This window comes from Dipodomys ordii, unplaced genomic scaffold (genome assembly GCF_000151885.1).
Source record: "Dipodomys ordii isolate 6190 unplaced genomic scaffold, Dord_2.0 Scaffold9, whole genome shotgun sequence".
NCBI lineage: Eukaryota > Metazoa > Chordata > Mammalia > Rodentia > Heteromyidae > Dipodomys > Dipodomys ordii.
In genome coordinates this window covers 24,190,995-24,217,021 of record NW_012267225.1, presented here as the reverse complement: position 1 = coordinate 24,217,021, position 26,027 = coordinate 24,190,995, and positions in this window count along the sequence as shown.

The following is a 26,027-nucleotide window of genomic DNA, read 5'->3' as shown; positions in this document are numbered from 1 at the left end:
CTTGTTTCTCATAGAATAGTAATGGCATGATAACAAAAAGGAGAAATATAGGGGCAGAGAAAAAGGAATTATGATTATCTATTAAATAGAGGTGTATAATTTTCTTGTGGATCTAAAACCTAGTGGATCTATCAGCTTATTTTGTGTTTCTGAATGCAAAATATAGATAGCCCAAGATACAAATGAAGATAATTATACTACTCATGAATTCTTGAAAAAGCATACAATAGTTTCTTTTTCTGCTCTCATTTATAGCATCACATCAAAAATTAAAGGGAAAAATGAGCTGAGTTATAAAAAGTCAGTTATCAAAACAAAAGTCTTTTGCCTAAATTTTCTCTTCTTACTCAAGCAAACTTCCCATCCTCCTGGAAAAAGAAAAATATTAAGTAATTATGAAAATGTATATCATAAATTTCATGTTACTATTGAAACTTTATACTTTATAGACTCTCTCTAAGGACAATAAATCTGGCATTTTATAGTACAATTTAATATATGGCTCTTCTATTCTGATCTGATAGAACAAACATATTGCTTAAAACCTGAGGTAGATGTCGAATATAATAAAAACAATAATAATAATGATATGCTTGTAAATATTACACTACACATCTTAACTTGAAGATTAGCTGATGGGTTTATAATCAACTGCTCTCCTTGAAAAGGCATTCTTTTGTCTTTTTGTTCTTGTTTTAAATATTTTCAAAGAGGATTCTTTGTGCTATAATTATACACAAAGAGAAGAAAACATTCTAAAATATTTTTCTGAACAGACATTGACTCATAAAATATAAGGAGGCCCACCATACTGACATACTGAACCTAACATCCGACTCACATAATTTGCTGAAGATATCAGAGCAGTGGAAAATATTCTCTTACATCTTTGATTTTAAGCACTATATTAAAGTCACTACAATTTATAATTTTAGTCCAGTGGAGAAGTCACTCTACAATTAATACAGCTTACTTATTATAATGAGTCATTGTTTACCATCTCAGGCTATTAGTTTAGCAAGGTCTTGAGACTAAAAGCACTATTTTTCGCAAAACACTTAAGGCAATCATAAGTCCATGGAAGCCTTCTGTATAACCTATTTTACTGACAAACAATTACATTTTAGATTGAAGAGGTGAAATGATTAAGAATATTTGACTTAGTTGCCATGACAGCATGCATTTTTCATCAGGCACAGTGTAATTACTACAATTTCAATGATGTAAAATCAAGAAAGATGATAACAAACAGCAGAACCGTGGAGATATTGCCATTGCAACCAGGTTGCCATAGCAACAGTGATAATAATCCCAGTGATAGATGTTTTCTCTTGCTCTTTCCATTTTGTACGGTTATAACATTCAGAGCCAGTTTTTACCACAGCTTTTTATAGTTTATTAGACTGTCAAAATAGTTTATGAGATGTTGTTGCAAAGGAAATGACTGAGTTCCGCAGCCTAATAAAAATGCCAAATACTCTGTTTACATACTGCTCTAGCACTTAACAAACATTAAAAATTGTATGAAAAATGATTTGATATTGTATCTGTATTAATCAATTTGCAAGGCATAAGCTTTGTCATCAAAGGTCAAACTAATAGTTACCAAATGCTACTTTTGCAGAAGCTTCTTAAAGTTTATTTTTGACATAACATTGGCAACCCTCTTCACCTGGATATGAGTATCAACTACACACAGGAAATACCTTGCACAACTGAAAGATAAATAGTTATAGAAAATTAAAAACCACACTTGCTTCTCAAAGAGTTTAATGAAATACTTAAAGTATATGTCCAAAAGAATTCTATGTTCACATGCTAAGACAACAACTTTTGAAGATATAACCAAAGTGGGGGGAGAGTTACTGAAATGGGTTTGGAAAGAAGCATGACAAGTGTGAATACTTCGATGAGAACACAAGTAATTAGACACAACACCATGAAAATGCATAAAGCACATAACATGGGAAGAATGGCTTTGGCCAAATTAAGATTGTCCATCTAATCCTTCTGTGCAGACTTCATTTTACACAAGGCATTCTTTCACTTTAAATAGACAAATGTGATAGGAAATACATTACAAAAAATAAAAACCCTATCTTGGGCTTTGATTGTTTGAAAGGTAACCTTAGATTCTTGCATTCATACGAATCTGGAAGCTTTGTAATTTATTCCAGTCATGTATATCCATGAAGAGACTGCAGAAAATTGAGTCCGACATTAAAGCATTTAAACCTGCTTATATACAGCAAACAGAAAGCATTGAATAGTTTTAGAGATACATGTGATTTTGAGTTTACTGGTGGTTGTATCAAAAATATAAATTCTATAAGAAGAAATTTCAGTGACAAACCTTCTGTCTTTATCAATTTGTACCTCTTCAATGGTTTACATTATGAGCACATTGGACCTGCTCAGAATAATACACAGCAAATTACAGTAAGGAAATTTAAGGCCGTGGTATTGCACAATAATATGTAGTATATTAACATTGGAAGACAAGAAAAAGGCTTTAGAATTCCCAAACTGTATTTTGAGACTCTCATTTATTGATGGTCTTCTATTTAACAGTTTGTTCTATTACTTGTTTTAAATTGGTGTGATCAACTGAGGCTTGTGGATTTAGAAACCGTAGTTTAGAGTCGTTTTAGTTTCTTTGCTGAACAAGTAGTAGGAAAACTTGTCTTATATGCCTTTGTGGTAAGTCTGTGCCTATGTCCCAGGATCTAATAACATTATCCTATCTGCTGGTAGCACCTTGTTCGCTGTATCTGTTCTGTCTATAAGAAGATTCCAGGAAGTCTCTTCTTTTGGTCCTTCTGTGAGTGTGGGTCTGCAAAGAGATGAAGAAGGTAAGGCATCCATATCATCCTCCTTCTACCAGAGAGAATTGCCGATCAAACATCCTGCAGTGCAGTGCTCATTTTATATGGACATTATTAGGTAATCATTCATCAAATTCAATTTTTTTGGGGTCAGTCGTGGGGCTTGAACTCTGGGCTTGGGCGCTTTCCCTGTGCTTTTCAGCTCAAGGTGAGTGCTCTACTGCTTGACCCACAGCACCATTCCAGTTTTCTAGTGTTTTTTTTTGGAGATAAGAGTCTCACAGACTTTCCTGACAGGCTGGCTTTGAACTGCGATCCTCAGATCTCAGCAGCCTGAGTAGCTAGGATTACTGGCGCCCAGCTTTAGCACCTTAAACAGTAAAATAAGGTGACTCAAGATATGTATTATTTTGTATATTAAACAATAGAAATACTACTGCCTGAAATAAAATCAATGGGCATATTTTGTGGTCACGAGCATCACATTCTTATTCCAAAATCAACTGTTTGGTCATTACATGATGGCTTCATGGAACAAGTCCTTTCTAACACAGAGCTTTTATACTAGGAGTGAGTAGTTACTAGGAGTTGTCAGTTTTCACTTAAGGATATAATATGATTAGAGGAAACAATATTCTTCAAATCTACCCTAAGATATGTAATCTCTTCACTATATAGCTTTTTGATATTCACTAATGCATATTTTTCAGTACATGGTCAAATAAAATGTTGGGTCTCTAGCCATTTGTTTCATCTACTAGAAATACTTAAAATGAATTTATTGCTAGTGAATAAATGAGCTTATTCCTAGAGCTCTCTTTCCAAAACTGAGTTGAAGAACTTAAAACATGTACGTAAATAGTCATTAACCCAACAACAAAGAAAAGATCCAAGACATTAAATGGGGGAAGGGGACAAAACCATACAGAACAACAAAAAACAAAAACAAAAAGGTAGGAGGGCCTAAGATGGAGAAAATTTCAAATTATTGCTCAAAGTCATGTAAGCTTTTATTTCTTCCCTCAGATATTGTTCTTTATCTACAATCTTAAGAGGTTTCTCTGTTTCAGGAAGTAGTACATGTTTCTTAATTTTAATTACTTTGAGACATGGTTAAACCATCATATGTAACTCACAAAACTGCCTGATAAGACGTCTTATTTAGTATCTAAAGAGCAGTGACTCAAATCCTACAGTAATTGCATACTTATTACATATGTATATATATATGTATAAATAATGTATGGACAAAACCTATGTAGAGAGACTATATATGTATATACATATCTATCTATATATTTTCTCTTTTTTAAAATAGTCTCCATGTATAAAACTTTCTTTTTTTTTATTGTGAACATACCATACAGAAGAGTTACAATTACATGGGCAAGATAATGAGTACATTTTTATCAAGCATTGTTGCCTCCTCCTTTTTTTACCCTTCCTATCCCTTCCCATCTCTCCCTCTCCCCTCACATCTGCCCCACCCCAGTATTCAAATGTTCTTTCTTTCATGTGATTGTTTCTAACATATTTATAAGATGATTTCTTTGTTGCTTTGTATGTCCCTCCCCCACGATATAACCCCTGCTTTCACTGTATTTGATGTTTGTATAATTTGTGGAGGGGAAGGGAAAAAACAAATCATTAAATAGGGATACAGGTGGACCCATTGCAACAATAAGATGTACAAGTTGCTATTTCCATGTATAAACTTTCATTTGCACCCTGGGTTTTTATTCTACAAAGCCATATAGAATATATGCATAGGCCACATATAAGTACAGCTCATTTCATGGACCTAAGTTAGTTTAGTTAATCAAATCCAATTTTACTGTCTTAAAAGTCATATACATTTCCAAAACAATAATCTAGAGAATTCAAGTAAGTGTGTGGTGTGCCTATGTATGTATATATGCACATACATGAACACAAATATATGTTTTACTGGAAAATTTCTTCAATTTTTAATTTTTGATTGCATTGTTCCTATTTTTGAGTTGGATTGTTAAGTCAGTGTGAACAACTGGAACTCAGAGAACTTCAATATCCTCATCTAAGATAAGACAAGCTAGCAATGGATATCTGATCTATCTTAAGATTTTCATAAAGTTTGAAAAAGATGAAAGATGGGAAATTATTTAGAAGTTAAATGTGTAATTGATATCAATATGAAGCTAATGAATCCCAACAGTGCTGAAATTAATGTTAGCTTATACCTCATGTCTTATTTTGTAGATAAGAGTATATACTGTAAATATAATGATACCTAGTACTGTGAAATCCTATGAAAGTTACTAATCAAAACACCTAGTAAAACTGCTAAGAATGGGTAATTGGATGATTTGAGACAGCCAATAATATTCTGTAAACTAGCTCATCCATACACAAATGGAGGCTTGAATCAAAAAAAAATCTTAAAAGGCAGATGATGGTCTATTTTTTTATAATTTTATTTTATATGCTTTTCTTCTTTTAAAATTTATATATAATAATTAAGCATATTTATAGAATATAGGGAGTAATGTGTACCTCAAGGTAATTCTGATAGTTATCATTTCTTTGGACTGAGAGCCTTCAAACTCCGTTTAGTGTTGCCAACTGTAGCTACCTTACTGTAATGTGATAACAGAATACGAGGTATTTGACCTCTGTTCCTCCTTTTCCCCTTCTCTGCCATTATTCTACTGTATTTCTATGACATCATCATTTATCTTCCACAAATAAATGAATACATGTGGTATTTGTACTCCTGTGTCTGGTCTATTTCAATGAACATGGTGTCCTCCAGTTCTACCCATGTTGCCATAAATACTAACATTTCATTCTTTTTTGTGATGGCCTGTTTTCCACTTTCCTACCCCAAAAACATTTAAGTGCTCTATTAAACCATATGTATTATGTCACAAGCATAACATCGATTCAGAACTCATTAAATTCTCATTGCAGTAGCTGCTCCTATCCCAGTTTTTCTTCTTTCTCCAGCAGCATCCATCCTTGACGTAGAAGATATCTACTCACAGTATATCACAGATGAACATGGAATGATCCACATGTAATCCTATACTTATACACATACACACACACACACACACACACACACACACACACATAATGCCCTGAAATATGGGGTTTACTTATATAGCCTGTTTCTGAAGATAAATCACCTGCATCAATTTGAAAATAAGGTGAAATTATCAGTTTTATTAGTTCAAGTTACAGTGATGCTCAACTACAGAGGGTTTTTTCAGAACTCTCAAGTAATTTCAGTGCTTTCATTATTAAACTCCAAAGCAAAATCTCCTTTTTTTAGAACTGCCAGTAGAGAGGTGCATTCTCACTATAATGAAAGGTTTACTACGTGGCCTTTATGGTCATTATGCCCTTATTACCATTAAAACTGACATCACCCTCTTTTAGCTTGCTTTAACTTTGGCTCAGTCTCCATTTTCTTTCCAAGATAAACACTTAACCTCCCCCATATGAAAACATTCAAAGCTTATTTTTCATATACAGGTTGAATATGCTGTGTGTGAAATTCTTAGGATGAAGTGTCTTAGATTTCAAACCTTTTCTGAACTAGCAATGTTTGGATATGCAGAATGAGACAAGTTACTTATGAGATGAAAGTTTAAATAGTAAAGTAATGGTTTATATACATCTTATACACATAGCCTGACTTTAATACAACTGTGTTGTGAGTGGAATTTTTCATCCAAAGTCAGGCATAGATTGTACTTGTGGATCATGTTTGTGCTTAAAATTTCAGACTTTGGGGCTTTTGGATTAGCGATATTTTACAATTACACTGTGTACTGTGCTATTTCTGCAATATTCAAACCATACCTTTTTAACCTCATGAAGCTTTGACTCTAAAGTTATCCATTGTTCACATTAGTATTTGATTTTATGGAACTATCTTAAAATATTTTAACTAATTCAGAGGAGAAATTAACATGGAGATATGGAAATTATTTCATTTTCAATATTCCCTCATGTCTCCTATTACTAACATCAGAAATATGAATGTCATTATTAAACACATTTTATAACCTTCATTTGTAATTCTACAATTTTACAAACATTCATTTATACTTTTAAGAAAATATGAAATATCAAAACTCAAGACTTATGAATCCCTTCTGTGCATCTGGGATTTTCCCATGGCTATTTCTGTCTTGTACATTTTCTCTTGTTATTTTTTCCACCAACTGTTATTCCCTTTGCTCTCGTCTAGCTTTATCCTGGATCAGAGTTTGGAGGAGATGTAGTCTTAGAAGACAGAAAGTATTTCAACATGCCAGAGTCTATCTTCTGCTTTCTAGATGAATATTTTAAGGAATTTTTTTGGGAACATGAGATCAGATTACTTCTCCTGAGTTTTACAAACAACTTTGATTTCCACATAGCTCCATAAAACTTTACGTACTTCACTTCCTGCTCCTGTTTTCCTTGACACTTCATCTTTGGTTGTTATTGGTTTTGTATGATTTTTCTAGCTAGAAAATGCAAAGGAAATTGAAATGAGTCAATTTCAAAGGAAATCTGCCATGTGAAAATGTAGCTGCAATACTAACCTCTCACTTCTTAGCATTCTCTGAACTGTGAACCAAGGAGCCTTGATTAGATCATTCTATTAATTTAATGTGAATCTTACATTTAAAGACAAAAAAGTCCATAAGCAATTAAAGCAAAGAAAAAAAATCAGACATAAAATTGAGCTTCAAATGTTTTCTTTGGCTCACTAAGCATATTTGCCATTTTATTGGGTTCATTTCCAAGAAGTAGAATGAGACCATCTAAAATTTTGCTAGGAGGGAGTGCTAAAAATGAAAAATCACAATGTCCTGAGAAATGCTCACAGATTTCTGGTGTGCATTACTGAACCTCTCAGATTTTTTTCCTCTGGGCCCTGATAGGTTTCTAATCTCAGCCACATAGAAGTTCCTTCATGTCACAGAAGAATTAATGCAGTTCCCCCAAGAAATCTAACTTACTGTAACACGATAACACTGCCTGGCAAAAAACACTGAGGAATCTTAGATAACCATCAGTGCTTGTAGCTGTTCCTTTATAGAAAGATAAAAGTGGGACAGGATCAAGCTCAGATGCTTCATTCTCTCACCATGGCTCCCTGTGTTAAGGCTGTAATGAACACCTATCACTTTTGTGCCTTAAAATATATCATACTGGGCCATGACTCACTATGATGTACTGTTGTTATGTATTAGGTTGTTATGGCATCAGTCTGATAAATTATAGATTGTGATGATAGATAAATTACACACGGTGATACCATTGACACTTTCTTCTCCCTCAACTTAGCATAATCACTCACTTGTACTGAACAATTATCTTAGTATATGTTTAAAGATTTCCTTTTCCACATCCCAGTACCACTGCACTATCTTGTTGTTGCTCTACCCACCAGTTTTCTTATCACCTTTTCCCCTTACTCATTCTTCTCCAAACCATCCAAATACCCTAAATGAGATATTTTCTTCCTTTTTTCTCTGCAGCACTAGGGTTTGAACCCAGCACCTACCTCACTGTTGTTAGGTAAGAAGTCTACCTCTGCAGCCACATTCTTAACTTTTTTTTATTTAGTTATTTTGCAGGCTAGTTCTTGTGGTTTAGTCAGGAATGGCACCTGGACTATGATCCTCCTACTTCTGCCTTCTGCGTAACCATGGCTATAGGCAATTACAACACTACATAAAGCTTTTTAGATCTTGAGATGAGGTTTGGAAACCTTATTCCCTAGTTTTCCTCAAACAACCATCTTACAGATTTCCCCCTCCCAAGCAGATGATATTCCAAGTATGAGCAACCATTTCCAGCCTTAACAAGAGATACCTTTCCAAATGATACCTAATTATAACTCATTTTTGGCATCTTTGAGAATGCCAGGTTTTCTGATTTTGAATTAGAAAGTACCACAGTTAAACTTAAAGTCAGGAATCAATGATAAAATAGTAAAAGCTAGTCATGTAAAGAGTCATACAGGGTAAAGACTGAATCATGGCAATATGGTTTAAGTCTGGATATCGTAAATGAATTTTGCATCATTAAGGTTTAGCAATAACACTAAAATCTGGAAGCTGGTGGCTATGCCTACAATCCGAGCTACCCAGGAGGTTAAAATCTGAAAATCACAGGCTGAAAAGTCTGTGAGAAGCAGCCCCAAACCAGAAGTGGAGGTGTGGCCCCAGTGGTAGAGCACCAGCCCTGAGTAAAACAAAGCCAAGCAAGAATGTGAAGGCCTGAGTTCAAGCCTCAGTAGTGGCAGAAGGAGGATGAGAAAAAAAGGAAAAGGTGGGGGAAGAAAAAGAAGAGGAGGGGGAGGAAGAAGAGGAGGAGGATGAGGAGAAGAGGAAGAGGAGAAGATGGAAAAGGAGGAAGAAGAGGAGGAGGAGGAGGAAGGGAGGAAGAGAGGAGGAGGAGGAAGAGGCAGAAAGAAGAAGAAACACTAAGTTGGGTATTCTCTTGAAATTAAGTGTCAAAGCCCAGGTCTTCTAGATTTTCAGTTTAAGATGCCTAGATAAGTAACTTTGGACCTTGATACAAAGTACACACAAAACCCCACTCCAGACCCAAGGATTGGAATCAGAGGAGGTCTCAGCAAACCAGTCTTTCACCAGCCTCCAGGTGATTCCAGTGCCTGCTGAAATCTGAAAGTCACTACCCTAGAGAAAGTAGTAGCATGAACCTGCGAATTGGAATTAGGAGGCCCAGCTGTGGAGGGAGACGCTGTGCCAAATGTGCAGAGGAATTTTATCCTATGGGTCCTTCACATAGAGGCCCCTGTCCATGCTGCCCATTAGAATCACCTGGGAAACTTAAAACGATTGTTACTTGGGACTTGCCACAGGCTAATTATATCAGAATGCTGAGGCTAAGACTTGGCAGGAAGGCATGTCCAAGGTAACTTGAGTGGTTCTTATGTGCAGCCTGGGTGAAAACTACATATTGAGGCAGATCAAACTTCTCTTAAAGATTCTCTCCTGCTGAGCTGAATAGACATCTGTGGACTCCCATTCCTAGGATCACAATGGCTACTGTTCAAAATCCAAGTCTGTTTACAAGAGCCCTTTGCTCTACTACAGGACCACTGTGCTGCTCAGTACCAAGGGCACCTTCCACCTAAGCAAGCTTGATCATCCATAACAGCTTTCCTGAGAGCTGCTCTGGGGCTATGCTGCTACAGGGTCCCGTACTTCATCTGGTCCCCTTCTCCCTGCTTCGTCAAATACGTTCCCATGTATCATGCCTGATGAGATAAGCACCTCTATTGTCATGCTTTACATTTTAACTCTGCCTCAGAAATAGTAAGACTTTGTTCTGTGTCTGATGGTATGACTCTTCTTCCTAAAGTTTGTATTAAACTGCTCCAAGTCTTGAAGTCATAAATCACTCCAAACTAATCTTTCATAGTTTCAAATTGCTTTCAGTATTAAAACAACAACCCAAAAAAGAGAGATTATTCTACATGTCCTTTAACCAACCTCTTTGGACTCAGAATATATGACTGTATCAGAAAAGGAGGTAGCCATTAGCTTGAGAATTAATTAATCTTTCAGTTGACATACTCACCGCTAATATTTCCTCTGCTTTTACCTGTGAAATAATTTAAATTACATGGGCTTGGAGGTTTTTTCTAGGAATATTTTGGTAGATTGACACCATTTCAGAGAATAGAAGAAAATCAAAATTTCCTACTCCACCCAGACTTGTAAGATGCAGAATTTAATCAGAATCTGTATTTGATCAACATCTTCAGTAATCTTGTTGCATATTAAGATCTGAGAAGTATTTGTGTTGGAAATGCTGAAGAAATTGTTTCGAATTCTTATTAGAGAACCACTTTTACTTAGTAACTACAAAGCCTCCAAATATTTGACATGCTAATTAAAATTACAAATACATTAGACTTTTCTCCCTCATTTAATGGAAAATGAGCTTGAAATGAACATATGTGGAGGAAGCTAAAGCTTTTACAATGGTTCTCTGCAAAAGAAAATACACTCTGCACTACACAGGAATACAAAATGCTGTAGGATGCCGCACAGGGAAATGCTACTATCAGTGCCTGGCACAAGGCTAAAATGTTCGGACATTTTACAATTTGAATGTATTTGATTCAGCCATTCAATAAAAAATTCCATATTGTTCACCACAGATGAGATTTGGTGCTTTGAATATTTGTGTCCAGTGTGCTCATTATCTACATGTGTTAGAAGGTATGACAAAGAGGGACAGTTTTGTCATGTCGACAGCTTCTAACATATTTATAGGGTATCACGTGAGTTTTTTGTTGCTTTGTATGTCCCTCCCCCACGGCATAACCCCTGCTTTCACTGTATTTGATGTTGGTATAATTTGGGGAGGGGAAGGGAAAAAACAAATTGTTTAAACAGGGATACAGGCTAACCCATTGCAACACTGTGATGTACTAGACGCTATGTTGAAAAATGAACTTTACAATTTAGGCTGAGGGTGGTGTAGTTGTGGAGATGGGAGGGAAGAGATGGTAGGGGAAAAACAAAGGAGGAGACAACAATGCTTGATAAGAAATGTACTCATTACCTTGCTCATGTAACTGTACCCCCTCCTCTGTACAGTATTCTCATAATAAAAAACATTTTTTTTAAAAAAGAAGGTATGACAACAATTGCAATGAAGTGTGATAATTACCATAATGAAATCGTGCTCTAATATTCAAGAACTTCAACAGAGAAGGCCCTGAGCTAAGTAAGTATAGGGTGGGTGTCAATGTAAGTATGTGGAGGGGAGAGTAGGACAAAATTCCCAGGCAAAATCATGTGTTTGTGGATAATCCAAACCATTATAGAACTGTGAGTCTTGCAGGGGATGTTGACAGAGTTCTTAATTGAAAGTAAATTAAGAGAAAGCTATTAACAAGTGACTGAAGAGGTATTTCAAGGATGGAGATAGAGGATTAGTTGAAATTCAGACCACTGATAGAAAAATCAAACCTGAAACAGAAACAGAATATTTCTTTGCTATCATTGGAAGAGAAAGTAACTGGATTGTAGAAAGTAGGCTGTTCAGTGAAGACTTGCATTTTCTCAGTGAAGAACAAGAATGCATCCAGAAAAGAAAAAAAGCGAGATGGTCTTTGGAGGATAAGAAAGGAGATCATTGTAAGTCAGAAGAGCTTTGTGTTATGATTATTATTATTTTGTAAGGATACATGAGACTTATAAAAGTGGTGTTATGGGTTCTGGGTGTGGCTGGAAATCCTGAGCTTCATGACTTTATAGTAACAGCAGTCTTCCTAGTGGTGTGATTTTATACAACACTGCCAAGTAGTGCAAATGCAGAGATAGAGATATAAACACTTGGATTAACTGAAGGCTACAGTACTGTGCTCTGCTGGCATGAGACAAATAAAGGTGGAAAGGTCTTGAAGATGCTAGTAAGAGTAATGGTTGTGAACCAGGAACCAGTGGTTCATGAATATAAGTCTAGCTACTCAGGCTGCTAGAATCTGAGGACCACAGTTTAAAGCTGGCCCAGGTGGAAAAATCAAGGAGACACTTATCTCTAATTAATCAGCAAAAAGACAGAAGTAAAGTAGTGGTTCAAGTAGTAAAACCCAAGTCTTGAGTGAAAAAACTAAGGGAGCGCATGAAGCTATAAGATCAAACACCAATACAGGGAAAAAGTAAAAAGAGTAATGGATGTGATCTATAACGATGTATTTCTTTAATCTAAACCCCTGGCGAATAAACATGACTTCCAAACTTTGCTCTGACTTAACCACTCTTAGAAATGAATGAAAGTGTCTCTCAGGTCCTGACAGGTGATTATTATACTTACATGACTTTTGAGCTTAGGGTAACAGAATAAACATAAGCAACAAGCATTCAAAGACATTTTCCCATATATTCCACATATTAATCATAATGTATTTGAAATATAGTATTCCAAAAATGCTCCCTGATGGGATCACATAAAGTATACTTCATGAAGAAATCTTCACCTGTCTAGAACCCACTGTCTATCTGGCCTTGATCTGCAAAGGAACTTTCCAGTGTGTTTAGCTAAATTCCTCCAGTTACAAGTTACTCCTTAAAAGTAGCTTTGGCACTTTCGAAGCCTCATTAAATCTTTCTAGGCCCTGAGGTATCACTAAGGAAACAGCTACAATAATTTGCTCAATGGTATCCTTGGGACTTAAAAAGTCCTGTTCTTCTACAAAAGAATTAACTCTCAAAAAGAAATGTACTTCCTACCAGATATGGCTATCTATGTGTTTACTGTTCCAAGAAAGATTTAAGGAGGTAAATTATTTGCTTTAGATATATTCAGTGACCTAATGAAAAATGATACGTTTGATTATTAGAGGTTTTGGGATTCCCCCAAACAGAAACCTGGTTGTCCTTACTATTTAAGTGTGCCAATGGGGAGAATCAACTATTTAAATGGTGTGAGGAGCAGGATCTGCCTGTAATTCCGAATTGGCTGTCCTGAAAAATGCATCAGCTATTTCTTTAAGGCCCAAAGAAGTTTTATAAACACTGCTCAAAGTTTAAGTGAAACTAGAACTATCTTCAAACTCTTAAATGATGTAATCTAAATAAACTAACCTAACATGTCTGAAGGAATTTCCATTATAGTAATAGAAGAAGAGATGAAAAGCTACAGTAAAGGTTATATGATCTTGCTTCAGTGTTCTCCTTGTGTTTGTATTTGTTAATTTACCTTTTCTACCATCTTGGACTATTTTTATTCAACAAACTAAAGTCTAGTGGTCAAGCTTGGGTAGTTTTATGTTTCTAAAAGTTTCCTAGAAAATAGTTCCACAGAAGTAGCAGCAAAAGAATAGGCAGGAGAAAGTTGAACCTAAGAATTAACTGTGGCACTCATATGCAGATCAGAATTTATACCTCAAGCAGTAAATGAACTAAAAATCTCAGTACAGACTTTGAGATCTTGTTATTTTCTTTGTAAAAAGGGGACTGGAATTCCCTGTGTGGAGTCAGTGGTACTCGTATGAAAGAAAAAAACTGTGTAAGGTCAATTCCTTCCCATCCCATTCCCACATGCACAGACCAGGGCTCAACTCTTATCAGTCAAGTCAATGGGTATATCTTACCAGATAACCCAAAATTATCTTGAGTGAAATAGTCTCTACTTGCCTAGAGCTGTAATTAGATATTCAGGAGATTGGGATCTAAAGATCATTATTCAAAGCCAGCCAAGGCAGGAAAATCCATGAGACTCTTTTTTTTTTTTAATGTTTCAATTCTATATACTCTGGCCCTGAGCTCCTCAGCCCAAGGCTAGTGCTCTACCACTTGAGCTACAACTCCACTTTTTTTGCTTATGTAGTGCTGAGGAATCGAACCCAGAGCTTCACACATGCAAGACAAGCATTCTACCATTGAACCACCTTCCAAGCCTCTCCTTGAGACTCTTATCTCCAGTTTACCACCAAAAAAGCTGGAAGTGCCCCCAATGGTAGAGTGCTATCATTGAGCACAAAATTTCAGGGACAGTTCCAGGCTCTGAGTTCAAGTCCCAGGACTGAACCCTCCCCCCACGTCCCCAGATACACAAGTTTATAGTTGACACACAAGCATGCATAACTTTAGAATATGCATGTGGATTTACAAAGTCACAAATGGAAATAGCATTATAATCCCAATATACAGGTTTGAAGAGAGCAAAGACCTTTCTGGGTCACCAAGCTAGTGAATGGCAAAATCAACATCAGCGATTACTGTGTTAGCCGATCTGAGAACCCATGGTAATGCTACAATACTACAGAAATAAGGAAAGAACCATCATCCCTTAGAGTAATGATAGTTACTCAGTATCTACACTTGAGTTGTCAACATAAATTACTCAGGCTTTTGTACCCAAAAAGCAGAAATGTTATAAGTAAATGTACAAACACTGTATCAAATGTAATAGTCCTACCAGACTCTGCAGAGCCTTTAATATACTGAAATGCACTCTGAGTCCCCAACAAACAGCCATGAGAGGCTTTAATTTTTCCACTGAAAGACATTTTATAGGGCTCATAGTCCAAGAACTGCACTGTGTTATATATCTCCAAATCTTGCTGGTTTGGCAAAGTCAATTTCTTTACAATAAATTTGTATATCTCATCTATTTTATGGAGATTCCATGTTTAACTCACAGAGGTCACTCTAAATCCTGTCATGTCCAGAACTAGGAGAGGTCTCATTCTCTGTAACCTATAAGTACTGCGAGCATTTATGGAGTCCTGAATCGTAAGAGCAGAACACCAGAAAACTTAACACTTCCTTGCCTCCCTTTCAGAGGCCTGAGAATCGTAAATTATTTTCAATGCTTCCTCTAGAGTGTTGGGGGACTGGGGTTAGCCCAGAGGAAAACTTCTCCTGTTTCTTTTACACCTCTATCCTTGAATTTCACTCTCTGCTGTTCAATGTAGTTTTGTCTACTAGACTGGTATTCATTTTCCATTCTCCCTTATACTTCTACTTTTATTTATTTATTTGTTTGTTTTGAGAAGGATCACACCAGAAATCCCAGGATTGCCTGGACCCAATTGTGTTGCTTCTCTCTCCCCAGTGCCAGGTGTATGTTACCATGCTTAGTTGCACATCTTCATTTTGATTTGTTAACATTATATTTTGATTTACAGTTATGGTGATTTTCTTTTACTGATGGATTATTTAGAAGTAGATTCAAGGGCTGGAGGCATAGTTCAAGTGGCAGAGCAGTAATCTAGAGTCTAGGTACTCTGCCTAGGTAGGTACGAGGCTCTTAGTTTAAACCCCAGTGCTGTGAATGAAAGAAAAGAAAGAAAGAATGAAGAAAAGAAAGAAGGAATGAAGGAAGGAAGGAAGGAAAGAAAGAAGGAAGGAAGGGAGGGAGGGAGGGAGGGAGGGAGGGAGGCAGGGAAAATGTTTTCAGCAAGACTCTTTTTGTCAAAGATTTATTACATATGGTTTTGACCAAGTGGTCATAATCAATAAACAAAAATTTTTTAAAACCCAACATTCCTTTGATTCTGAATGCACATTATACACTCAGTTCTTTCAATCAGTCTTTCAATTGGGATTATGTTTGCTTAGATCCTTGGGTGATCTAAGTGTTTCTTTGCCTTTCCTTTTATGAAATTCTGCCTCCCAAAAGCAAATGATGTTTCAAAAACAAGGCACAAAATATGGTAATTCTCTCAAGCCAATAAGGGCACAAAATGTATGTAAATGAAATAATAAAGTGAAACTTAAAATTTGTTGAATGGCAGCATACCTTTAGCAGAAGATGGGGGGAGGGGGGAAGGGGGACAGAGGATGCTATGGGAAAATGAATCAAGCATCCTCAGTATTGTAGATATGGAATGCCATTCATGCTGAGTGTATGCAGATTTTCTCTGGTGGTGGTTTCCTTGGAAACATTCATTGGTCAATATTGAGGGTCTCCTGTAGATTAATTTTCACATATCTAAGGACTTTTTTGTATATCATTTTGATAATGAGTTTGTGAGTATATGAGGAATTTTTTAGATGTTTTATGAGAACGTAGCAAGAAAATATATTTTATGTGATTTTCTAATTGGGCTGAGATTTGTTTTTTGGCTTAGAATATGTGTATCTTCATGAATGTTACATTGAAACACTGTTTAAGGGTGTGATCAGACCTATAAATATCCACAAGCTAGTTGGTCAATAATGTTGTATAGGTTTTATTTCCTGACTGATGTTTTAGTTTGGTTGGTTGGTTTTTGGTTTCTTTCAAGGATTATGAACTGTTTTCCTGAGGGCTTAAGGTTACATTTAGCATACCAGTGGGAGCACTGATCTAGGAAAATGCAATCAGTTCATAAACTATGTATATAAAAAGTTCTAGCATTTGCCAGTGCTGTGGGGAAAAGCTGGGCAGTGGCAGATAGTGTATTGTGGCCTGTGGATGTCAGTTCCTGACATCCATTTTTGCATCTCTACTTTGGAGTTAAGGATAGTAGAATTGACTGTCCTATAGGGTAAACTGTTAAATAAAACAAATCCATAAAATGAACATGGCAATTACTAAGTAAACATTATGCACATAGTGCCTTGAGAATATCTTTCACTGGGATGAAGGCCAGCCATCATCAATAATCCCAGTTACAGAACTATTACATTGAGGATAATGTGTAAGAACACACTGAGTCCATCTTCTTAACTCATTATCCCCTAGTAATTAAGACACCATTTGTTAAAAATCTTTGCTTATATTCATGTATTTTTTCTTTTAAATTATTTTTTAAATTATTATTTTAAGCAGCTGTACAAAGGGGTTTCAACTGAACAAGTCAATTAATTAATGAGTATAATGAATCTTGATCAGTGATGCCTTCCATCATTCTCCCCACATCCATCCCAACATCACCCATCTACGCAGTCTACCTAGTTTTATTTTCACATGAACATTGAATATTCAGACTATATTTTTTGCCAGTCTTTCATCTCTCATAAAATTTTTTCCTTAGAATAATTTTTGGAAATGAGATATTGGGCTACAAAAAATTGAATCCAAACATACATTTTAAATTTGCTTTGAATTGAATTTTTTCCTCCAAAGAAACTTCACATAAAATAAAAGTATTGATGCTCTTTGTCTATTCTTGATCACCAATTAGGTTAAACCTTGTTACATTGTTTTCTGAGTTTTCTTTCTTTTGGGAAATGCTAGTTCATAGTACTGGCTCATTTTTACACAACCAGCCCTTTTTTGTTTTTCGTTTTTGAGTGCTATTTGTGTTACATTTCAATAATACATATTTTTTCTCCCTCATTTTGGTTTCTCATGTTGAATTTTTCATAGTTTTGTATTTTATTCTTGTTATATCATTTTCAGATTAAAGACTGAGTATCAAAAATGTGTGCACCTTTGATTTTAATGGACTACATCTATATTTAATCCTATGACAGTCTATTAATTGGAAAAATGTTACTTAATATGTTACAAAAGTATAATATTCTAATAAAATAGTGTACTAAGAGCTAAGTATAGTGTTTTTTGCCTACAATACCAGCCACATAGGAGGTAGAAACAAATCCAAGGCCAGAATTGGATTGAAATGATTATATTAAACTTCTTAATTACTTGATTCATCAGAAACCCTATTTAAAAATGACTTATTTTAACATAATTATTTCAATTTTCTGTTTTAATTTTTGCACACATTTTGATAAATGGATTTTGCTTATTCTTATTGTTTAAACAGTTCTTTGAGTTTTAATAGCAAGAAATAGATGTTAAAATATTTATACTTATTTATATTTCACAAGTATGCATTTTTGGAACATTGGGAATTAATAAAGAAATTTTATTTCTGTATTTTGAACGATCATCCTATGAAAAGAATGTGTTTATAAAGTACCAACAGTGCAATATTTCATTTCTCAGTCTTATTTGAATAATTAGAATAGAAATAATGTATTTAAATATGATATCACTCATTTCATGGCAACTTTATCATGAAATAGGTTTCATAAATTTATTTCATAATTGAAATATTTCCCCTAGCTCCTAATTCATATATGTGTAACATATTACATTCCATATATTTACATTATCTGATTTGTTTTTCTTTTTCTCAAAGAATATATATAAGTTTTCTCATCCATTATTCTAGTCCACTTGTAATAAATCATTAATTTTAGCATTTGTAATTTTACTCTCTTTTCTTGTTTTGATTTGGTTCCTTTAATGTGTATGATAAAATAAGTAAATATTTTCTTTCCTGACTAAATACTCAGAAGACTGAGATTTTTTGTACTTGTTCAGGTATTGCACTGAATATTTTCATATATATCATTCTCATTCTTACTACTTTCTGATGCTCATTATGTAATGAAGTCAGAAATTTCTTAATATTGTGTTGTTATTAATTTTCTGTGCAATTTATTTCCTTATAGAATATGGTCTATATCCTTTCTGCTTTGAAGAATTTCTCTTTTGTCTGCTTTGAAGAATTTTCTCTTTTTGTTATTAATTTTCTCAGTAGATATGATCAAGAGAATGTGGTATACATATATATATATGATATATATCACATATATATGCCACACACACACAATGGAATTCTATTCATCCACCAGAAAGAATGGCATTGCCCCATTCATAAGGAAATTGAAAGATTTGGGGAAAGAAAATCATATTAAGTGAAGTAAGTCAGACCCCAAGAAACATAGACTCCATGGTTTCCCTCATTTGTAATAATTAGTATATATCTATGATAGTCTTCATAGAGGATCACAGCAGCTCAGTAGTTATGTTATAAGATGATACTAATCAAAATGAACTCCTAAATATGGAAACAAGAGGATTTTTTTTAATAATGTATTGTGTGAAAAAATTTCTTTTTTCCTTCAATTCAGTCTTGTTTTTTTCCCACTTTGGTTTATCTCCTGTTGTCACTGTTACTATGTTTTTGTCATTTGCTCCTAATATTTATAGAAATGTTTAGCACTACCTATTTGGATGCTTTGTTATTTAACTAAAACCATATCCGTAGATATCACCTTCTTTAACCAGTAAAATTACTCTTTATCTTGGTAAGTGCTTTTGGCCTAAAATTCTACTTTGTTTGATGTTAATATAACCCAAATGACCCTAGACTTCATTAGCCTGTGGGTACTAAGGATACTCTATTAATATTAATACCCTAATTTGCTAGCTCATTAACCCCTACCTGCATAACAGCCAGACTTTGACCTTTACTTAGCAAGTCCCCCTACAACATCCAACTGACATGCACTCTGGAATCTGTAATCTACTCTTCATCTCTGTTGGCTGCTCTTTGAAGACAGACTCACTTGGTCTATTGTCAACTTCTGCTTCTGGTTTTGTTCCTATATAAAACTGCCCCAGGCCTCAGAAACAATCAATCCTTCCTAAGCTGAGAGGAAGTCTTTTGAGGGAATCCCCTATACGGTTGCCTCTTGGGGGACTAAATGAGACCCCATACTTAAGTTACCATGCAAACCCTTTTATTTAAAACACTGTAGCTGAGAGAAATTGTGTGACAATTGGCTGAATTAGCACCAGCATTCTTCTCTAAACGCTATGAATGAAGTTAATTCTTTCACTGAGCTAAGTATTTTGAACCAAGTATTGCTTTTAATGTGGCTCTTTTAAGGTGTCACCTCTTGGAATCTAGGATTGTTTTGTAATATTTCCTTTTAAATTTTAAAAGCTAAAACTGTAAAATAAAGTGTACATATTATATTGTCCTTTATTGTGAGGATTGTTCAGTGATCTTACTTTAATGTCTTGAAAAACTCTGACAGACGTATTGAATCTTATTTTACCATTTAATGGATGAGAAAAGCAAAGACAGATTAAGTAACACACTAACATTCAAAGCTAGCTAACATTATTTCTTTAACTTGTTGTTTAATTTGATCAATCCTTGCAGGGGTTAAAATAAGTCATCAAGTATATTGTTCAGGAAAACCACTTCAGGCTGGTCATTTCCCAAGACGTTACATGGAAGTGTTATATAATATTGTCACAATGACTTTACTCATGGAAAGCAATGACTCATCCTGATTTTTCCTCCTCAACTGGAGTATAATATAATGTATTACTCTATATAATGCTATATTTGTTAACTAAAGAAAGACATAGCAGAGCAGTTATAAACCAGAAAACAAATTAAAAGAATAAAAATATCTACATGCCTTTGTAGATAGATCTCAGCATGTTGTGTTATTTCAAAGATATATTTCTCATTGGATGTATGTAGATAAATATAAAAGCTATCAAGGGAAAACATAAGGATATATCATTATGTATATAATATAGCATTTTGTATAAATATAGCATTAAGTATAAAATGTGTAAGCACGATCGCCAGTGTTATTTTCTAAATGTAGATTTGCATATGTGTCTGAAATATTCTGCTCTGGATGTTTTGTGGACCATGTCTTTTGTGGACCACGTCTTTTGTGGACCACGTCTTTTGTGGACCACGTCTTGCAAATTGCCATATGTTGGCAATTTGATATTTGATATTAAAAGATCTTTCTATTCCCTGCTTGACTGGTTTCTAGTGTTGAGACAATAAGCCAATTTGTTAACTTCTTCATGTCTCCATTTACTCATCGATAGCTTATGACTGACAACAAAATCTATCCGTTATACTTGTTTGAGGTTAAATGAGACTGTGCTTATTAAATATTTAATTTTAAAATTAAATATTTAATTTTAAAACCAAAATACATAATACAGTTTTTACTCTTTTCATAAAGATATTGGTAACAGTTGTCATATCATTATCTACCATCACCTAATAAAGATATAATGACATATCCCCATGTTTTTTCTTGCATTAAAGTTATTTTATCTACATATATCCTATGAGCAATATCTTGGAAATAACACAACATGCTCACATATGCCTATGTAGGCATGTAGATGTTTTTATTCTTTTCATTTGTTTTCTGGCTCATAATTGCTGTACTGATGTCTTTCTTTAGTTCAAAAAGTTTTCTTCTCTTTTTTGTTTCTATAATTTTTTTCTATCTTATTGAAGAATTTTAGAACCCTTTACATTCTGGGGTAGCAGCAAATGTGTTCACACTGCATTGCCTATTTGATGAACGCATGTGTTATTTCAGAGCAGAGACTGATAATGAGACACTGGAGAAGAACTTTATCTCCATGATTAGTTGAGAAGGAGGAACATCACTGAGTCAGGAAAAGAGTTACCCCAGGAAGAGAGGAACTCAAATGAGAAGAGCCAAACTCAACCAGTCAGTGGAAAATGCTGCACAGGCCCAACACTGTAAGGGGTCAAAGGGAAACAAAGGATTTGTAAAGTAAAATATGCAAGACAGGTTAGTGATGTAACATTCTCGTGAATTTTGTGGTACATAAATAGTAAAAAAAAAAAAAAACCTGCAATAAGGTTAAGCTATGTTTTAAGTAAGTTTTTCTACAAAGCTACAAAAGATAAAAATAGGACGAATTTATATTAAATGTCAGGAAGTGTAATTAACGCAGGAAGAAAGTTTGCAAGGACATCAGGAAGAATGAGGGTAAAGTAGAGGTGAAATAAGGGTTATTCTAGGACAGAAAAAGGCTTCTAAAAGTTGATCTAGCATGACTTAAGTGTATGCGGTGATACTGATTTCATTGAAAAGCGAAAACAGAATATTAGAAATATCAGTATGGGTGTATATCAGAGGAGGATTTAATGAAAATTACAGAGAGATTAACTCTACCTAGAGTGTTGCTAATAAAAACTACCAAAGTATATCCACCTTTTACAGGCAATAAAAAATTCTTAAAACCAATCCACATATTTAGATTAATTAGTATATAGGGTATAGGGTACACTGGCAAGTATATGCAGGAAAGATGGGCAGGAAAAGATGAACAAAAACTGGATCAATACAAAAGAGGGTTTCAACCAAGTGCCAGTGGTTCTTATCTGTAAACCTTGCTATTTAGGCTGCTGACATCTGAAGGATCACAGTTCAAAGCTAGCCCAGTCAGAAAAGCCCTGGAGACTGCCTTTCCAATTAACCAGAACAAAGCTGGGTTGGAGGTATAGCTTATGGTAGAGTCTCAACTGAGGACTGAGGAAGCAAACTGAGCATGTACCTAAGTTCAAGCCATCATGCAAAATGAGAAACCACTTTGATAATCAAGGTTAAAATCTTTAAGTGTTCTAGATGCCTACCATCTGTGGTGTTCCTCAGGGGAAATTCAGTTATCAGGCTCTCTGTTGTATGGACCCAGTAGGTCCAACAAAGGGATGGGGGTGAGGCCATTTTGTACCAGGCATAGAGACCTTTCCCAAGAATTGCATCTCAGTTTGTTGCAGCATGACTAACCCATTTTCTTTGTAAGATATAGACTATGTAGTAGGGGTATATGTTATAAAATAATACATGACTACATAGTAGGGGTATATGTTATAAAATAATACATCACTACATTATATAGCCATACAACACACTTTATAAAAAGAAAATAAAAATAAAGCAAAATAGGAATAGTCACTGGAAAATACAAAAAAAAACTACTACAAAAAGATTGGAGTGATATAGTTAATGCCTAAGTGCAAAACAATAGTAAGGTTCATATCCAACATAGTGACAAGTGAGTATCAATGTTGCTTTGATTACTTTGCCTGCTGTTTCTGTGATTCACTTTCCCTGCCATATATTGAATAATCTTATATACAAGATACATGGTACAGAAAACTAAGAAAAGTGAAAAAAGTACAACAAGGCATAATAAGAACTTCTTGTTTCCATATATTGGAGTTCATGTAACTTGAGATGGGGAGGGAAACAAGGAGGGCTAAGTGGGAGATAATGAGGGATGGGGTAACAATGATTAAAAACAAATGTACTCATTAATTACTTACGTACTGTAATTCCCCTGCTCATCACCTCTTCATTACAAAGAAAAAAAAATAAAACAATATGGAAGCTCTTGGGCTGGGAAGGTGGCTCAGTGGTAGAGCACTTGTCTTGCATGCCTGAGGTCCTGGGTTCGATTCCTCAGCACCACATAAGCAAAAAGAAAAAAGCCGGAAGTGGCGCTGTGGTTCAAGTGGTAGAGCGCTAGCCTTGAGCTGAAGAGCTGAGGGACAGCACCCAGGCCCAGAGTTCAGGTCCCACGATTGGACCCCCCCAAAAAAAAGAATATGGTAGCTCTTAATGACTTCTAGTACAATACCATAATGATAATATGTGTATATAAAATGTGCCATTATATAACAATTTTGTGTATTAGTGAATTTGTTTATAATAAAAGTGAAACATATTGAAAAATGTGTATTATATCATACAAGCTAGACTTGTAGACTAAAACCATGATTAGGGATGAACCTTTTTTTTTTTTTAGTTTGGCAGTGCTGGAGTTTGATCTTAGCTTGATAGATAAGGCATTCTACCACTTGAGCCATGCCCCCAGTATTTATGCTTTAGGTACTTTTCTTCTTAGTGTTGGTTTGCGTCTGAGCCAGTGCTTCCTGCTACACTTCCTGCCTAGCACCGATCACAGGCATGTACCACCATGCCCAGCTTGCTTGTTGAAATGAGGTCTTACTAGCTTTTTGGCTTAGGCTAGCCTCAAAACTTAATCTTCCAAATCTCTGTTTCCTAAGTAGCCTGAATGACAGCAGTGAGACACTGTCCCTGGCTGATACTTGCTTAATTTCTAAGAGAAATAGACTTGGAGAAATTCTATTTTCTATAATGACAGTTTTTAGCAACTGGCATTAAGCACGTATTATCCTTTGATTATCTATTAGAATTCATTTTCAAACAACCTTTTCAAACAATTATTGTCTAACAATTTGCAGAAACACTTTGACACAAGAATAGCTCATTTTTGCTTTTTTTCAGGTGACAAATAGAAGGGTGAGCCTGTGTCTCCCACCCCTGACAATAATATTTCAAAGCTACAAAAGACCAGGAGATTAGATATCAGTAGCAGTATCTCTTGATACACTGAAATTTTAAAATCAATACCAAACAAAACTATTCAGTCCTCTTGTAATTATTAAATTATTCCTATATATTTTATAGTAAGTGGAATTAGAATTTGCACTGTAGTAAGGCTTGGAAAGATATGTGTTCTAATTGCTCAGAACCATTACCATCACATGACAAAGAGCTTCACTAGCTATGATTTGAACACATCCAGGTTGATATAACTCTCTACCTATCAGGACCTCCTATAATCAAGAATGTTTGGTTCTAGTTCCTACAGAGTAATTCCTTGAACTGAGTTTTCTTATCTCTAACCTTTGTGGGTACACTAACAAGCTAACATCTTATTATTTCCAATGGAAACATTTTTGTTATTTGGAGTTTTTCATCCTGTTTGGATTATATTGCACTTGGCCGTGCTATGTTGACCATCTTGATTATTCTCCTCTGGAAATATTTTACTTGTTAGAAGCTTTTGAGTGAGCACTTGTGCACACCATTCTAGGCATTGAGTAAGACAACCTTGAGGTTATCTACATCTTTGTATAGCTGATACTTCTATGATTTTTCACATGTATGTTTAAGATAATGTCAGTGTGTGTGTGAGAGAGAGAAAGACAGAGAGAGAGAAAGACAGAGAGAGAATATGAGTGTGTGTGTGTTTATGAAAAGTGACCACAGGGCTGGGAAGGTGGCTCAGTGGTAGAGCGCTTGCCTTGCATGCTCAAGACCCTGGGTTCGATTCCTCAGCACCACATAAGCAAACAGAAAAAAGCCGGAAGTGGCGCTGTGGCTCAAGTGGTAGAGCGTTAGCCTTGAGCTGAAGAGCTGAGGGACAGCGCCCAGGCCCAGAGTTCAGGCCCCACGACCGGACCCAAAAAAAAAAAAAAAAAAAGAAAAGTGACCACAAAATTAGATACCTAAAAGTGCTATAGTGGAAATGAAATTACACTAAAAAGTCCAGGGTTATTTTACTGACAGCCATATGAAAAGATTTTGGTCATTCTTTCTTTAAATTAACCTGGTGTAAATTAACCTGGTGTGATATGTGATATGCATGAGCTTACCAAGCATACCTATTTAAAGGCAATTATCAAAAAATGTTAGGTATTGTTCAAGGAGTAAAAATTTTCTCATCTAATTGGTAGGCAGTTAATTTCTAGGCTGATGACAGTCAAAGGTAATGAATGTAGTACTGCATGATTAATGAGGTTTGAGAAAGGGTCCAGGGCATTTAGCATTTCTGAATGTAGAAATTCATGGATTCATGTCCTTCTTGAATAGCAAAGATCCACACACTTTCTTATGACATAGACAAAAATAATACTAGACATTAAAGTCATATGTTCTAGTAAGTGAATGTGAAGGACATGTGAAGATAGCATTGCATAAAATCTCTTTGTGGAAAGGAACCTCCCAAAGATATAAAGGCTGAATGCATCAATAAAAAATTTTAAAAATGAAATTGTGAGTGATGTATCATAGGGCAATCAACTTATTCAGCTCAGAAATAAATTAGCAAGTAAACCAACATAAATATGGCCAAAGGATTGATAGATTATAATAAACATATTCAGTCCAGCTATAAATGGATATAATATGACCAAAGGATTAAAATGGTAATCTCTCTTTGGTAGTAATACAGATAACCAATGTGTATATTGCCAGATGCTCACCATCCACCATCTAGTAATCAGGGAAAGGCAGAGTAAAGCTACAGTGAGATAGTCTCTCACAC